The sequence below is a fragment of the Pteropus alecto genome, unplaced genomic scaffold (assembly GCF_000325575.1).
Source record: "Pteropus alecto unplaced genomic scaffold, ASM32557v1 scaffold72, whole genome shotgun sequence".
Taxonomy (NCBI): domain Eukaryota; kingdom Metazoa; phylum Chordata; class Mammalia; order Chiroptera; family Pteropodidae; genus Pteropus; species Pteropus alecto.
Window position 1 is genome coordinate 3,168,800 of NW_006436811.1, and position 11,837 is coordinate 3,180,636.

Sequence of the window (11,837 nt, forward strand, 5' to 3'; positions counted from 1 at the left end):
CCCATAATGGTAAGGTTAAAGAAACTGTAACTCAGAGGTGACTTGCTTCAGGCGAAGAGCTGTTTATGGTAAAACCAGAAATTGAATCGAGTTTAATGCTTTTAATTCCAAGTGTTAACTTTGTATATAAAGGAAAGAAACCACATATTGCAATAGTATTTCAAGCGTTAATAATTTTGGTCAATATTCGGTCTTTGTTCATTCAATAAATATTTATTCAGCACTAATATAGACAATGAACTAGATACTGTAGAAAATAAAAGATGAAATAGCCACAGTATCCACACTCAAAGAGGTAGAGTCTGGTAGAATCAACCAAGTAACAGGATAAGTATAATGAGAGTTATAAAGGAAATAGCAAATATCATTTTTGCCCTCTACGAGAGTAACTGTTCATGACAACTGATATTTACCCCAAAGACTCGAAAACCCATATCCGAAAAGATATTTGCACACCGATGTTCATAGCAGCACTATTCACAGTGGCCAGGACATGGAATCAATCAACATGTCCTACGATAGATGATTGGCTAAAGAAACTGTGGTTCATATATACAATGGAATATTACTCAGCCATAAGAAGAGATGAAATACACCCATTTGCAACAACATGGATGGACCTCGAGATAATCATGCTAAGTGAAATAGGCCAGACTGAAAAAGTTGAAAATCACATGATATCACTTATATGTAGGATATAAACTTAAAAGCAACAAAGGAACAGGACAAACAGAGACTCGTGGACATGTACTATAGACTAATGGTTACCAGAGGGTAGGGAGGGCGGAAGGAGAGGGGTGGTAGACGAGATAAAAGGGGTCAAATATTGGGGGATAGGAAGAGGGGAAATGAGTAAAGGGGATCAAATATATGGTAGCTGCAGGAAACTAGACTATGGGTGGTAAACACACAATAGAATATACAGATGTTAAATTATAATGTACACCTGAAAATTATATAATTGTATTAACCAATGTTACCCCCAAATTATGTAATTAAAATTTTTAAAAAAATAATTAGGTTTATCATCTAATCTAATTTTGCATAAAACTATCTAAAAAAGATCTTAAACCAGTTAAATATTTATATATTCTATATTTGAAGCTAAACAAATTTTCAAAGGCCTTTTAAATTTCGTTAGTAGATTGTCAGTGGACTCATGTTAGCTACTTCAAAAACAAGTTGAGAATTTGAAAATTTTCTATGAAATAGATTCAAATTGGGATAATGTTACAGTGTTATTTGCTAGGCCTTTGTTCCAATAATTCTATTGATTGCTAACCAAGAGTCAACCACAAATCTAGCTTTAAACCAAGCAAAAATGACTTGATTTTTGTCTCTCCTTACCTCTGGTTTCGAATATTTTGTCTGGGTTTGTTATTTCTTTCATGATATTCTGCTGACCTTGAGTGACTAATTCCAACATTAGCTCACCTGTGTCACAGGTTGATTACGTATTTGTCTTTGTGTTAACTAGAAACATGTTTCATGTGCACTATATAACACACACAAAAAACAGATTATTAAACATGAGAATCATTTTTTTATGTATATCATATTATGTATATGTCATATGTGATACGAAGACACATGCAATTACAAAGAACATGAGTGCAAAAGGTTATAAAATGCTTGATATAAATTAATTCATTCAAAAATCATCATATAACTGGTAATTTGTATATAGCATTTATCTTTGATCATGTATCTGTCATTTAATTAGCTTTATTGTCTAATCTATTCTATGACAGGTATCGTTCTAAGCACAAGAGCTAGAAAGATAAACAATTATGAAAACACAGAAGAGGCATTAACTCTGGATAAAAGAAACTTACAGAGATGTTATATAGTAACTGGTATTTTAATTTATTCCAGAAGATAAAGTAGAATTTTTTCAGGCATTCAAATGGTAAGAGCAAGATTCTTTGAAGCAGATGAAAAGATATAGCAGAGACAAAAAGATAGAAAAAAGATAATAACCTGGATTTTCATAAATTACAGGAATCATAAGCAAGAGTTGTAAACTAATGGTGTCATTAATGAGAAAACAGTGTTTTAAAAGGAGCATTAAAAAGCTGGGAGGTTTGAACGTTTCTTTCTAACCTTTTAACACGTGAAATACAGAATGGAGGTTCGGAGAATAGAGAGTCAGATATAACTAGACAGAGGAAAAAGAATGTATTTTAAGTGCTATAAGTGTACATTATCTATAGAAAAGGAAGCCTAACAATTCGAAGAAAAAATACATTGAACATAATCAGTAAGTGTGAATTAAATAATGAGATATTACAATGTTCAACATTATCAGTAAGTTTACATTAAATAATAAAATATTTTATTAAATTTTCAATATTGAGAAAATTTGTATCTCTTAAAATGTGGAGAAATAATATATTTTAATGCATCTTTTTAGAAGGCAACTCAGAACTAAAGATTTTAACATGTTTATATTCTTTATGACAGTAATTATAACCACATACAAATAACTTTAAGAGGTTATCAAATTCGGCTATAATTTTTGTTAAGCCCTATTTACCTTACTAGGAACTTAGGAAATAAAAAATTAAATATCCTAAACACATGATCATATTTAGTTAAACATAGTACAACCACATATGTAACTATTATATAAAATAGACAATTATACAAAAATTAAAACTATTTTATATTTTATCATATATGTGATAATATGTGAGATGCAAAAAAGCAGAATAAAGACCTAAACACAGCATTATCTCAAGTATATACATTTGTATGTGACACACACATGTTAACAATAGTTATTTATTGGTGATAGAATTATGAGTACATTTCATATTTTAATTTGATATATACTTCTTTAATTTTCTACATGGAATATATATAATTAAGAAACAACATATTTTTAAGACAAACATAGAAGAGGATGTCTGAGAGCACTATGGCAGTTGAATTTTTGCTTTTTATAAGTAAGGTGAGATATTGGCAAGTAGAGACTAATGGAAGAGCTGTAGGTATATTCATGAAGAGAAGGGAAGAGACTAATGGAAGAGCTGTAGGTATATTCATGACTCTTCGCCATGGAGCATTACTTCATATTAACTCTCTAAAGTCTAGCTTGAGCTATGGATGTATAAGAGAGCTGGGTTTCTGTCGAACTCTTGGCCTCTTCGAAGTCAGGGCAGCTTGAGATGAATACATAATATAATATAAACTATGAGGTAAGAGAATCTTGACGATGTTGAATTTTACGTGAGCCCTGTGATCCTGGAAACCAGCGAAGGTTAAGAGCATTTCAGTGCTCTGCTTTCCCCTATTGTAATAGTCTCTTTCCTACACTTCCAATAATTCTTTCAGATAAAGTCTCCCCTTATAAGCCCAGATTTGTTTTTCACTTGACAACATGTTGGCAAGGAACTGTGAATCAGGGAGATAACTTACAATTCTTATTTATCTTTTAAGCTATGTAATTTCAATATCTATTTGTCTCAAAATATTTTTGTTTTCTCTTAGATATACTCTATTTAAAGCTTTCTGTATCCCGTAATCCAATCTCCGCCTTGCTTTCTCCAGTCTTCCTTACCTCTCCTCCTTAATTTCAAATGCGTAAAAGAAGCTGCAGAACTGTTCTCAGGAGCATTTGAGATCTTGTTCCCCAACACTGTTGTCAGTTTGGCTCAAATGAACTCATAAAAACATTTATGTCAACAATTTGTCAGTTGTTTTGTCTATTTAAGAAAAGTCCAAACCTGTAAGGAAGGAATATAAGGAAGATTACATAGAGGTGGGAGAAGCAAGGCAAGAATTGGATTAGTTAAGATTATGTGCACTCTTGAGGGTTAATACTCCTTTTGAGGGGTATGACTTCTGATATTTCGAAGGTGTGTTTGTTAACCTAGATGCACAAGAATGGACAGAGTTGGTTTAAAACCTTTCACTAAAGAAATTATACGCCTGGGGCATGACTATCCACCGTGACCTGCCCAGTTAGGAATTTATGATCAGATCACCTTGTGAGGTTGCTTTCCATTGAACTTCTTTTTTTTGCCCACAAAATCATTATTGCAATGTCTCCATAATGTATGACCAATGCATAACCAATAATATGGCATGTACTTGGTATATATATGTAAGTAGTATGTAGTTCTGATCACATCTACAGTTTTTTTTAATTAACTAGAGAAAAAAAGGAAAAAAATTAATCCAACAAATTGATTCACCACCCAAAATTTTAATCAAAAAATTGAAATTCAAGTCACTATTTTATAAAATTTACTTTTCCTATCATGGATATATGAGTTGATGAGAAAATTTTAACCTAAGTGGGCAAATATTTGAGGTAAATTTTTAGTTTCTAAAGATATTTCAGAAACATCACTGGAGATTTAGAGGTTTTGTCACACTCATTCAATTTTTGCCAAGTATTATGCACAGGAGAGCAATGTATTTAAAAATGAATTACACCCAACTTCTATCTTGGAAGATACAATGTGAGACACAATGGTAAAAGAAAGATGTTTAAGCCTATAATTATAATGCAAGGGGAGGAAGAGGATATGACAGTAACTATAATAGGTGTTGAAGGCAGTAAAATGGAGAGCAAATTTACATCTGGAAAACTAAATGTTTAAGATAGTTCACAAGTTGTTTTCTTGCTGAGACTGTCTCCTCATCTGTACAAAGGGGTAATCAGATAAAGAAGGGTCAGCTAATACAGTATGGCCCCAGTCATTACATGTGATACGTATACTATGGGAACACTAAGATAAAGTGCTATAGGGACAAAGAAGAAGCAACTAATTTTGTCTGAGAAGTCTTACTGAAAAGATTATGTTAGTATGGACCTTGAAGTTTCAGATAAAAATAAAATTTCCAGGCCAGAAAAAGGAGAAAGAGCAAGAAATGAAAAATATTGTAAAAGCACTGGTCAGACTCAGGGAGTAATCGAGGCATTAGGATATGGAAAAGTAGAGTCTGGAAAAGTGGGATAAAACAGGGTTTGAAGAGTCTGTTACACTATGTTTGGGATTCACTATGTACTAAATACAGAATTCGCTCTATATTTTAAAACAAATTCTATGCTTTAGAACTATAATTTTAATAGATTGGACTGGTGAGAGACTGGAATCAGATACACCAGTCAGGGCTATATTACAATTGTCCATGCAAAAGATAGATTTTAATAAAATAAAAATAAAAATCAACAAACGAAACAGTCAGTGCTTGGCAATTAAACATAAGTAAAAAATATTTTCTCGGTATAGGTGGAAAGAGTTTAACTCTTTGTTTAGAGATGCTTTTGAAATATCCAGATAGATATATCTAATTTGTAGTTTGTAATAAATGAAAACCTGATCTGCTGACTGCTAAACTGTTAAGAGAGAACCGAGAATTGAAAAATAAAGTGCAACTTGTACAGTACACCATGACTCTCAAAGTAATAAACCAAACCAAATCCAAACCATAATGTTCTTCACAAAATATCTATTTTTTTTTAAACATTGGTTCATTCAGAGCCATATGGTCTGAGATAATCATAGACAAACCGATCTAAAATTTACTCTGCACAAATTCACGTGTTCTGAGAGACTGGATATAAAAATGGAAAATAGCCAGGCCGTAAGTGACACTAGAGCTCTTACTCACAACTCCTGTAGCAACCAGACCCAAATAGTCAATGAATTCCGGCTTCCCTAATTTTGTCCCTCCTTCCAAATCAGGACCATTCAGAGAAAGGCGAAAATGCTCCCCAAACAAATCCATAGAAAGCACCATTTCTAGTCACCCTGCCTCCAGTTTCCCAATACAGACAATCTCCAATCAGGATATTTGAAGCTTTCCATTTGTTTTTCCACTATAAAGTTTTTACATTCCTCTAACAAATTCAGGTGAAGTCTTAATATTAAACTTATATTTTATGAAAGAACATGAGCAAATACAAATTCTAACATAATTATTTCAACTTACAAATCTATAATGTATAAAGACTGATAGGATATGACAAGATTAGATTCAACTTTTTCTATAACATCTAGGGGATCATTTTCTTTTTGAGATAGACATTTTAGCATAAAGATTTCTGCTTCAAGCCTTCTTGGATAGAAGGGAGTTTGGGTTTTAATCTTTTTGACATTCTTTACAACATACCTGTCTTCATCAAAAAGAAACATTTATTGATTTTACACATATTTAGGATGTGTAAAATTTTAGTAATGATAATAAGAATCTGAAAAGGAAAGTCATCTTTAAACAACAAAAACGACAAAGCATCTCCTTTTTTATGGCCTAAACCTGAATCTGTTTATACAGTCATTGTTAGTATTTAATGTTGTAGAACTAAAAAAGCATCTGGTGATTTCGAGTTTCTCCTCTCATCTTATTGATTGTTAGGAAAATTTAAAATGACTACTGGGCTGCCAAAAAAATCTTTACCGTTAATGATAATTTGTTAGCATAATAAACGATGAATACTGCAAGTTCTAATTTCCAAAGTAAGCATGAAAGATGATTGAATACAAAAAGGGGAGTAAATAGAAAGATACGCTGCCTTGATAATTAGAGAAAACACAGTGCTTGAAATGTTTTCACTTCAGAATGAGAATAAAAATTTTACAAAGTTACAGTTTCAGCTTTAAAGGGACTAATTTTAATAGAACATTGTATATCATAAAACAACCTTGGGATGCACTCCTTATGTCATTCTAAAGTACCTGATGCATGCTCTAATCAAAATAACAGTTATCTATAGATACTGCCACAGGTCATTTACCCTGTTAAAGAGTTTGATCTCCTTCAAGAGTTTCACATATCACTCTTATTAAAACCTGCTTTATTCTATCAATCTTTTTGTGCTTAGTCAGAGTTGTAATATGAGGGGAAAAAGTCAACCACAAACAGCAAAAGCTTGCTTTGTGTAAGTTAACCAAGCTCAAACAACAAATAAACTCACTGTCCGAAGCATTTTTAAACAAGATAAGCAAGCATCACACTTGTTACCAGATTTATTTGTATTCATTCTTACAAAATATATTCTTCTTTATGTGGACTCTTTTTCAAATGCTACCATACTATTTTCAAGTAAATTTCAGCTTTATATGATGATGGTGATGATTATTCTGAGATTACTATCGTACTTGGAGGTGGAATAGAAGCACACTGGCTTCAGTGATAGGTCTCATATAGGAGCTTGAAAAATGCCCGGAAATCAAATAAATTGTATTTGAATTTTAAATCTAGAGTCCTTTCCTGCACTATCTTCTCTACACCCCACCTTCTAATAGTGACATCTTATGTCAATAGTAAATAATCTACCCAAAGATGATTATCCCTTAACTACAAACTTCTATGAAGACAGAAAATATTTTTTCATTTCTTTTTAATATATATGTTATCTCTAGAGATAATGCATTGTGCTTCCAAGTAAACAATAGACCAAAAATATGACATCCACAAAATCAGGGTATTTTATATATGATATTTCCACATAGTTGATTTTTATTAAAGTTCACATTTATGAAGAGAAAATTTAGAGCAGAAAGTGTCGATATAAAAACTTTAGAGGAGTACATCAAGATGTATTATGCATAATAATCCTGGAAATAATCAATGCCATATTATAAACCTATTTTTATAGCTCAGACCAGAAAACTTAAATAATTTTCTCAAACTGAAACAGCTAACAAGTGAAAGAGACAGGATTTAAGACCAGAACACATTTTTTAGCCACTTTATGAGATTATGTATGCCCAGTATTCTGAAACCAAACTACTGTTTCATGAGAAAATGTGTTTTGAGTTTTGAACGATCAATATACAAACACTTATTGGTTACAATCCATAGATATGACATGGTATATGTTCTGATTAAAAGATGAATTTGATATAAAATGCTTAATATGGGTAATCAAATAACCCTGAAAATTACAACATTTGAGAGTGAGTCATCAGCAGGTGTGTTTCACAGGGAATGGATTTTAAGCCTTTGAGCTATAACTTGTTTTATCACAAGTTGTTAATACAGTAAGCACATCAGAGACAATATGATGTTATTACAAATAAAATCTTGGCAGAACCTCAGCATTCAAATTTCCTGTTCTGAAGTCAGTAGGGAAGATATTTTTCCTTAATGTATATTAAAGAAAAAGAAGACATCAGAGCCATTTATACAGAAAGTAAAAGAATGTTGAAACAGAGGAATATGTATAGTGCTTGCTTAGACAGGGCAAGTCTAATCTAGTCTGCTTTCAAACAATACCTTTTGACTACATTTGCAATTTCACCTAAGATAAATTTAACTCATTCTTACAAATACTTAGTTTGGCTATAGGATAATGTATCAAACCCCTCAAAATAATCAGCACAAATGTAAATTTAATATAGATATTTAATTTTTAAAACATCTGTTGTTTGATTATGTTTTCTGAGACTATATAAAACAAATTCTTTCATATTAAACTTTAAATTTCATTTAGATAAATTTCTCTAAATATTTCTGTGTTTATTTCTAATAATTTCTAGAAGCAAATTAAAACTTAAAAAATAATTTATATCAGTTGATAAAATATAAATTAGTTTAGATTTTCTAATTATAAAAATAACCAAAATTAGAAAATACTTAGCATTCACTCTCTCTCTCTTACACATGTACAAATACAATAAATCTTCCTCAAATCTCAACATATTTATTTTGTAATTTTAACTCTTAGAATTAGGAACTCACATAATAAATGTAATTATCAAAACAATATATTAATTACATATATTTAAACCATTGATTAAAATATTAACATACTAACAATATCACTAATCATTGAAGTTTCAGGGTTATTTTAGAATACATATTGCACAATAGGTAGGTTTTAATAACAAGAGTAATGAGGAGCCTAATTAAATAGACTTGAATCAATAATTGAATTTCACCTAAGATAAGTTTAATCCATTGTTAAATAAAGAAAAAAACTATTTTTGAAGCTGCCGATAAGAAATTTTCCATATTCCCATTGACCCCTTGAATGAATGTATTACCTTTACTGATATCTTCAGCCTACCTGGCATGATTATCTAGGCTTTAGAAAAAAATTCATAGTTCAATGGTCACAAAGAAAGTCTGTAAAAATATTGTACCGATAAAATGAAAATATAGTAGTTTACTTTTTCCCAGCTTCATTGAGTTATAATTGACATATAAAATTGTGTAAAATTAAGGTATAAAACCTAATGATTTGCAATGTATATATTTGTGAAATAGTGGCCATGATAAGGTTAGTTAGCAATCTGTCGCCTCATGTAGTTTACTTTAATTTCATTTTTCAAAAAATATATTTATAATTATAATATAGTAATTGCTGACAAATGTTAGAACATCTATGATTATATACATATAGAAAAAAAAGTAACTCAATCTTCCCAACATCAAGCCCCCCTTCTCCCCAATAAAGTAAGAATTTAAATAGTTTAAAATAAGTTCTTCTAGACATTTTTCCACATGTTTAAGTTTTTGTGTCTCTGTGTTCATAAATTTAAAAACATAAATAAAATTATACATGCTCTTAGGTACCAGGTATTTTTTTAAACAAAATTTTTTGGTTGTCTTTCATATCAGTATATGGATAAACTCTTCATTTTAGCCCTGTGGTATAGTATTCTATACCATAATTACAAAATATTTTCTTTCCTTTTTTTTTGTATTACAAACAATGCTGCGACTGAATCCTTAAATATATATGCAGGTTTATCTATAAGATAGATCTATAGATGTATAATTTCTAGAATTACAGGCATATGCATTAAATTTTTGATAGATAGTGCCAATATGACTGTATACCTTTGGCTACACTGCATTAGACGTCCATTGTCTACATTTAATAGAGCCAGTTCCCATATCCACAAGTTTAGGTAAAATTAACTAAACAGCTTGTAATTTTTGCCAATAGGATGGTAGCAAAATCTGTACTCCAACAATTATTACTGTTTTAAACTGTCTCTAATATTAATGAGGTGATTTTCATTGCATTTTAATGTTCATATGAAATGCATATTTGTTGTTCTTGGACTGTATTTTCATCTGATTTGCTCACATTTCTATTGAGTTGGTTTACTTCTATTTTAGGATCTTTCAATACTGTATATTACAATCCTTGTTTGAAACGAGCTCTCAGGCATGTGCGTGGGTTTTGTTTGTGTGGCCTTTGTTTTTTCCCCAGCTTTATCTCCTCTTATTTCTCTGGCAATCTGATTCCAAAACTTGCCTCTAAATTTCCAGGAAAATTCACTAAAATTTCTGGAAAACCAATGTTACAATTTCATGATTTTTTATGCCAATTATGCATTCATTCTTAAGTACATACACACATATATTTGCCATCTCACTAGGATTTGATGAGGGGAAGGAGTTACATGCATATACTTAAATACAGTTTTAGGGCAAGTCTGACATTAATTATTTACTTAGAGTGACACATTTTTCTGTTGGATTGAAGGACATTTGCATGGACTCTGGAATCTGTCAGACCATGCCTGGGATTGCAGTTCCTTCATTGAATAGCATGTATCCCAATTAACCTCGCTAGGACTGATTTTTCATATATGCAAGGGACGTAGTAATTCTAATAATTCTACTTCATACAGTTGTAAGAACTAAGTGAAATAGTAAATGAAGTTGCTTATGAAGTTCTAGGAATATGCAAATTCTTTACTATTTAATGTTTCTCTCGTGTATGTTGGTGATACATACATAAAGGGGATACCTGTGTCCCCACTGTTTGCCTTATTAAGCACCAGATGCACACATTATATATGAATTCAACCTAAAGTGTGAAGAAATTTAAATTATTTTTAATTTATGATTACATATACTTTTGTTGATGAATCGGTAATCTTGCAAAAAATTATCATCTATCATTTATTTACAACTATACCATGTTTTCCCTTCTTACCAAAATATTTACGCCTTAAACCACTTTTTGTGAACCAAGGAGGATTATGCTATAAAGGGACATGGAGAGGCTGAACAGGAAATAAAAGCCCCCATGCATGTATCATTGGTTTCTGGAAATTTGAAAATCGAGGTCTACGTTTTTATCACAAGAAGCTGATTGCATAGGAGAGGAGAAAGACACTGTGCATCTCTAATTACAGCTGTGTTTGAAAAAAAGTATTAATTATATATTACTTTTCATCTTGGGCACATTTACGTTAGCTCATATTGTCTTTGTTAGCTCATAAATGCACATAAAATAATGGTCAAATGTTATGACTTTACACATAATTGCATTTAAGTTCATATATTACAAATGCAAAAAAAGGAACATGTTTGCATTCAAAAAATGAACTTAAAAGGAAATAATTCCATTAATTGTGTACATTTCTTCTTGGAGAGAAGGAAAAACAATAATTTGGTGGGATTTTTTATGTGGAAACTTGACTTTGATATGTACACTTTATGAATTCTTATGTTCCCAGGGTAACAGGGATATATTCTAGTAAAGAACACTAGTATTTAGAGACAAAAGGCACACATTTCATGTTCTAGAATTAGGGAAAATGCCAATTGTATAACAAATATTTAAAAATATAAAGTGATAAATATTCAGACCATGCTGAATTGACTATTGAGTGTTTGACCAGAACTATCCAGGCAATTATACATTTCATAAGAGTGATGATGCATTTATACAAAGCAGGTAACATTTTTCTGACAAATTTTTTTTAACTGATTGATGTAGCACACTCATTCTCAACTAGGACAACATCAACCCAAAGGAAAGAAAAATTTGGGGGGCAGATTGGTTTTTTTATTGAAGTCTATGACCCTTTAGAAGGCCACAGTACATAAACAGATATACGTTATATATGTGATGT